This window comes from Stegodyphus dumicola, chromosome X2 (assembly GCF_044657685.1).
Source record: "Stegodyphus dumicola isolate Sdum_Otavi_A_Nest chromosome X2, ASM4465768v1".
In the NCBI taxonomy this organism is placed as follows: domain Eukaryota; kingdom Metazoa; phylum Arthropoda; class Arachnida; order Araneae; family Eresidae; genus Stegodyphus; species Stegodyphus dumicola.
In genome coordinates, this window is record NC_140781.1 from 183,725,741 (window position 1) to 183,733,171 (window position 7,431).

Consider the following 7,431-nt stretch of genomic DNA (forward strand, 5'->3'; position numbering starts at 1 on the left):
TTGACTGCTTATTTCAGAAGCAAAAATGAATTACATTTTCATGCTTTGAAGAAGATGAATAAAAAAAAAGTGAGAAACAATCTGAAATAGAATTAAAGTCATCGACAGCTTCAAAATGATACGGCGCTAACTCTAAAAATGGACTAATGTAATATTAGCAGAGTGTGTTTAACTAGCTTTAAAAATATCACATGAAACTAAGCAGTTATAAGGTATTTCTCCCGTCTTCTTAGCATGTCTTCGTAGTGTAGTGGTAATCACACTGGGCGCGGATTCCAGAGGTGCGTGGTTAGATTCCCGGCGAGGGGGTTGGTCATTTTTCAAGTCTCCTGCTACCAAAAATTCCTAATGTCTCTACAGTAGCGCCTGAACTAAAAGGTGGTGAATGATGATTCTTCACCACCAGGATTTGGGCGATTAAGTCCCCTAAAAACCCGGTCGCCCTTTTAAAGGGGGAGTATATAAGGCATTTCTCCCACCTTCTTAGCGTGCCTTCGTGGTGTAGTGGTCAGCACGCTCAATGCGCATTCGAGAGGTCCGTGGTTCGAGTCCTGGCGAGGGCACTGCTCATTTTTCATCTCTCCTGTTTCGAAATAATCTAATGTCTCTACACAGTTATAAATGCTACATTTTTAAAAATAGTTTACGAATGATGTAGCTAGTTCTTCTAAATTGTATTAATCCTGTTCAATAGTTTTTAATTGAATTGACTCTTTTCGGTAGAAGTATGAAGATATGGCCCTTTTATATTTTCTTACACATGATATAGATGGGTTCTTAACATTTCCATTCATTAACTCTCTCATCATAAATAAGAGTATTAAGTTTAGAATAATTTTTCTTTCTAAACACCTTGTATACATTTCATAAACTTGCCCATCTGAACATCTTTCGAAGATTTATTTCCATATTTTTTTTCATTAGTAGAAAACTCTGCTTGAGATGTAAGTAATACTTCGAATATTCAAGTAATTATGTAATACAGTCAGTCACCTTAATAGTTTATCAGCTCACGATCATGAATTTTATGCTAACCGAATGAAATCAGTAAATAATAATATAACGCAATTTATTATAATAATAAGATGCACTATACATTATAATAATATAACGCACCAAAGAATAATAAAATATACATATCTACAGTCCGCAGTTATCTACATAATAATCTGATGCCGCAAATAATAAGCTTTTTATACTACTGTTTCTTCAATCTCATTGCGAATACTGCACTAGATCTAGATTTCGAAGGAAACACACAAATCCAGGTCTACGCCGACGACTTTATTCTAATCATTCAATCAGGTAATCGCACCAAAATAGAAAACAAAGCGAAAAAGGAATTAGATCTTATCATTGGCTGGAGCCTCAAACTCAAGCTTAAATTCAGCATCGATAAGACAAAAATGATCACTCTTCCAAAGGGTAATATACTTATAAACAGCCCACCCCGTATAAAACGGCAGAGCAGAGCACTAAAAAATGAAGAGACTTTAAAATACCTAGGTACCTAGATAATTAAAATACCTAGGTTAGAAAACTCACCTGGGTACCGCACTTAACGATGATACAAGATAAAACCTGCAATCTTATTAATGGCTTAAATCTCATCGTCACAAGCAAATGGAACCTAAAAGGAAAACTTTTGAAAAATCTTTATCTGAGGGGTACTGAAAGGACGGCTTCCCCATCTGGATGACTGTCACGGTAAGGGTTCGTCAGAAGCTACTCCAAATTCAGCGCATCACCCTTCTCAAGACCATTAAGTGTTTTGCTATCACATCCACAGCAGCTGTTCAAATCCTAACAGGGGTTCTCCGCTTAGATCTCAAAGCAGAAATTTGAATGTGGTGCTTACAGGTTAGTTCATTTTAAGGACTCCTTCCAGCTCGATGACCCCTCATTCATAGACCAGGGCTCCTTAGAACCCCAATGCCACTATACTCCCGTCCACCCAGCTCTCACGAAAGATCTAAAATTGCTTAAACATCTATCAAAAGGACAGGACTTAGAAATCTTTCTGATGTCTCTGAAGTTTCAGAGCAAGTAGGTTGTCGCTTTTCACAACAATACAGAAATTCACTCAGCACGGTTCAGCGACCACGCCTAGCGACCACGCCTCAGTTTTCCAAGCTGAGTCCTTTGCTTTAAAGAATGCAGCTCTCTGGGAAGGCAAAACCAATTTTCCATCCATCAGCTTCTACATAGACAGCATGAGCGTCCTACAGGCACTGAACAAGAACGGCACTCAAGTCTTCCACATCTCCTCATTAAAAGGAAGTGCTTATTAACCTGTCTTCTTCCAGACAAGTGTCTCTATGCTGGGTACGTAGTCATCAAGGCACCCAAGGTAACGAAAGGGCCGGCTATTTAGCTAAAGAAGCCACAAGTCACCCTTCCATCGACTCAGAGATCCCACTCTCCATAGTCTCTGCCAAGCACAAGATTTTCTGCACCTTCATGTCCATCTGGCAAGCTCGCTGGGACGACTCAGGGAAAAAAAACACCGGTCGACACACCTACTCCACCTTTCCTGTGGTCTCCACCAGGAGGCTCAAAACAGACTTCTATCTACAACAAGCTCTCACAAATCACGAATGATTTCCAGACGTCTCACATTACATCCACGACTGTGTGCTCACTTCTCCCATCAGAGCCGCCATTCCTCAGCTCCAGGGATCACATAGCCTCAAAGACTTTCTTCAGGATTATTACGGACAGCGGGGCGTCAGAACCATCATAGAGTATGTCTAATCTAAGAGAAACATAATCATAGCAGATAACCAGGTCTAGGCACTTGACGAAATGTAAAGGCAGAGAGCCTCTATTCATGTATATATGTAAATATATCTAAACTAACTAACCCTTTTTGCTAATTTTATACTAACATACCCAAAATATTGTAAGTTGTAGCACCCAACAAAAGCAATACTCTAATGTTAAATCTGTTTTTCAATAATAAGGTTGAAAAGATGAAAAAGGTTGCTGGTGCAACGATCAGGATAACATGACTGACCTTTAGTGCCCATTAAGAGGTGAAACAGGCAGAATAATAAATAAATATATAAATAAATGCTGTTTCTGAAAGTACTTCGTAAAGGCTCACAGAAAAACATCATTATTGTCATACTTCTTCAGACTTGGCAACTTGATATTTTGCATAATGTAATGATTATATTCATGAAAATGTAATATAACATCCTGAGAGAGTAAATAACAGCGCGGACCTATTTTATGTAGAATGAGGTACTGCGTTAATGATCTATTCAAAATTCATATTTCTATGTATTATTATTAATGCATACATTTATATACATGTCTATATATAGATTTTGTTTTCAATATATATGTAATAGTTTAGGAAATTTGACATCGCGTAGATATTTTGTAGTCCCACGAAAATTTATAGACGCAGGCGGATTAAAACATTCCTCTTATTTCTAACTGACATTTGCAGTTACAAATAACTTGGCATACGCACCTGTTCTCGAAGAACTACATATATACCGTTTATAAATTTGAAATATGCTTGAAGCAGCAGCTATTAGTGGGTCTGTCTAGCAAGAGAAGCAGTAAGCGAAATGCGACGTATTCTAAGATGAAAGACGAGAAAGTTATGGTTTGCAATTTTATCATTAGCTATTAAAAGAAAAGTTTCGATATTGTGTGTTTGAATTTTAATTTGCAAATTATTTTGTTAACCAGCGTTATATAAAGGACGGAAAGGCGGAACATCCGTATTAAATTAGAGAGCTAAGAGACTATTGCAGAATATCTATATTTGTCTATCTGTATACTCATATAATGGAGAGATTGTCATCCTGGAAAAAGTAATGTAAAAGTGTATTGTAATGACAAAACTATTGCTACACATTGAAGATACTGGCCAGTTAAAGATGCAATATAAAATATTAAATTAATTATTGCTGATTCCTTGAAAAAAAGGCTGACTTTTCAAGAAGTATTAACCCCTTTGATACAACGATCAAAAGTTAAGGAAATCTGAATCGTGTTTCGTCTTCCCAGAATATTTGAGTGAAAATTCAATTTTATAGATATACAAATTAAATTCAGTTCATGTCTCAAGTGGACTAGAAAAATATCTCGACAAAATTCTGACTTCTACGAAAACATTTTGTAAAAATGTTAGAAAAACACTTGAATTATACTGAAATAATATTTGAAATAAATCAAAAACACTTAAAAATGAAACATATTTACAAAAATTGTTTTACTATAAAAGAAAATTTTAAGTTTAGAATTTCGTCCTGTAAAACATAAAAGATATACAATAACATAAAGATATATCAAAAGTTCAAATAAATGCTACATTACTTAGCTAACTCGTAATAAAAAAACATGACTACCATTTTGTGAAAAAAACTTTCAGAAGGATAGTGGCCCATAACTGTTGCAAGAGTTGCAGCTTTGAAGTTGCTGTATTAATATACTATACGATGATATGTTAAATTTTAAGCTAATGTGTTTTGCATAAATTTTGCTTTACTATCTATATGTATATATAGAAGCATCGAAAATAAAACCTGTGTCATCGTTAATTACTTTATTATTAAGTATTTATACATAACCAAGTGTTGACTAATACCTCACCTTATTTATCATCCGAGGAATAATGCAGTTTTTGATTAGAAATAAATGTGACGTCGTTTATGAGATGCTTAGTAATTTATTCTTCCGAAGAAACTTTTACTCTTTATTGTACATATCAGCGAGTATGTGAACACATTAAAATGAAATTATCGCTCCCGGCACTAATGCTGGATCAAATTATTTATCATTTATTGCAATTCTTCCTACTGTTATGTTTTTGTCTGTTTCATGGGAAAAGTTAACGGCAAAAAATTCTCTTAGGTATCTTATGTTCGAACGCCCTCCGGCTAAGCATTGACATAAATTCAAAAATCTTTTATGATAAAATCGTACCTCTTTACTCTTACAAAATAAAATTACAGTATATAACGTTATATGAATAAACTGCATTTCAAGTGCATTTTCATTTACTATTTAGTACAATGTAAATTCAAACAGAAAAAACAAATACGCTCTATAACGAAAAAAAATGACTCACCAAGAAGAAACCATCCGATTGCTTTGAAATTTATATGCATAAACGTTTTGACCAATTATGAAAGTGCTTAAAATTTGGTGTTCAATGAATAGTGCGATCTCCATCATATCGGAACTGCGCATCGAGCAGATGTATATAAGGAACTATCCTTGAACTGTTGTTAAAAATTTCTGTCGCATTCCGATTTAGGATACCTTAAAGCGACTGAAAAAAATGTCTCGCCGCAGGATTGGAGCTCATTATGAGCAACTGTCAGATTTTTGAAAGAAGTCGTATCATTGGATTGAAAGAGGCAGGTTGGGCAAATCGGAAAATCGCTCGTCATATGAAGCGAAGCGATGCGGCGATTAGAAGATGCTGGCAAAAATGGGTGGACAATGGCAGATTTCAGCATTATGATGGTAGCGATCGACCTAGAGCCACAACAGAGTAGGAGGACAGATTGATTGTCAGATCAGCTGTCACAGCGCCTGATTTATCGCTATCAACCCTCACACGTGCGACCCGCACTCGATCGTCCACCATGACCATTCACAGTCGGCTTATAGAGCGAAATTTACATTCGTACCGACCATTACGCCATCTACCACTTACACCTGCACACTGTCGAGCCAGATTACAGTGGTACTTGGCTCGATAAGGTTAGAATGATGCTGACTGGGGACGTATAGTCTTTAGCTAGGAATTCCGCTTCTAACTGTGTCGTGACGATCATCGAAGACGTGTCTGGAGACTCCCAGATCAACGTGCCGATCCTGCTTTCACTATTGCACCGCACACAGGTCCTGAACCAGGAGTTATGGTCTGGGGTGCCATTTAACTTGATAGCCGGATCCCTTTGGTGGTCAATAGAGGCACAGTTACAGCACAGCGGTACATTCTGAGACCTGTTTTGCTACCTTTGCTATTGCAGTACTGTGACCTTATTTTTCAGCAAGATAATGTCAGTCCACTTATGGCACTTTGTGATCAGGTGGGTAGGGGCTCTCCAGCAATCTTACCACTTACAGCACGTGTTGCTATGAGCTGTCTTACAGCTTGTCAAATACTTTCTTGTTCAGCCAAATCGCCAGTTCTCTCTCCCATCGAACATGTTGTTTGGCATATGATGGGGAGGCGATTGCATCTACCAGAGAATGTTGGTGACCAAGCCCGACAATTGGAGCAAATTTTGTAAGAAATACCGCAGGAGACCACCCGGAAGCTTTATCAGTCTATGCGCTGCAGTGTTGCAGCTTGTATCTAGGCTAGAGGTGATTAACTCCTTATTGAGCTAGTTACTTTACAACTATGTAACTCTGAAATAAATTATTCAATTGTTCTGAAAGTTTAATAATTTTCTATTCTGTACATAATCTTCCAATCCACCAATTTTGGTCTCCATCGGACAACTCCTTCTTTATGAGTCGATTTGTTTTGTTATAGAGTGTATTGACAGGGCAATGATTAATAGAAAACAAAGAAACAAATGTACAGTTATCAGATGAAAATACTAAGCAACTACCTAACATTCTGACAACTTTTATTCATCAATCAACTCCTGGAAGTTCTAACTGGTTCTAAACCTACATCTGAATGGGTCATTTTATTGCACTTGAAGATGTTTTGCAACTCTTCTCGTCTTTTGATCCCAACTTCTGTGAAGTTCCATTGGTGAGTTTCAATCCGTAATTAACTTGATTTCTTACTCCATGCTAATAGAGCCGGGAGGGTCTATCTAAATAAGTGAGTCCGAAGAAAGTTTAAACAACCAATTTATTGAAAACTTTAAACTGAACAGAATGTCTACGCAGTATCAGGGATATCAGTTAACAAACACGTGAATTTAAAATTTAAATTAATTAGATGTTGAAATCTACAATTGAAAGAGCCTAACATGCTCTAGCTCGAATTTACTAAATGCGAGAATGACTTTGGATAGAAATATGGCAAACGCCGAAGAGCTTATAAGGATTTTAAGTTTTACTAACGTTTATTTTACTTTAAAACTTTGCTATCCTCTCTTATTTTCAATTTTCGACCAGAATAAGTGCGAGTGCGATTTTTATACGTTAATGAGTCTGCAAACTATATATGTATTTAAGAAGTGGCATCTAGCCAAAAGAGCCTTCCTGCTGCCAGAATACGCGCGTGATTTTCAGTCAGTTCATGTCTTCCTTAAAGGCCAGAACTTAGTTCTGCTGAAAAATAGAAGACGTATTGTAGTATTTGCATTTCGCTCACTACAGACAGTGTCAAAAGGCCAATCTTCGTGTTAATAGTCTCTGTACAGAATTTAAGTTGAATTCTTATTAAGTTAGTTATTTTTTGAATATTTTTTATTTTCTGCGTTTTAGAGATAA

The 7,431-nt window shown here is 36.6% G+C and overlaps 1 non-coding gene across 1 annotated transcript; it reads left to right on the forward strand.

Moving 5' to 3' along the window:
- Nucleotides 1–490: 490 nt before the first annotated feature.
- TRNAA-CGC (transfer RNA alanine (anticodon CGC)) lies at nucleotides 491–563 on the forward strand. Its single transcript has one exon. It is a non-coding gene; the product is annotated as a tRNA-Ala (tRNA).
- The last annotated feature ends 6,868 nt before the right edge of the window (nucleotides 564–7,431 follow it).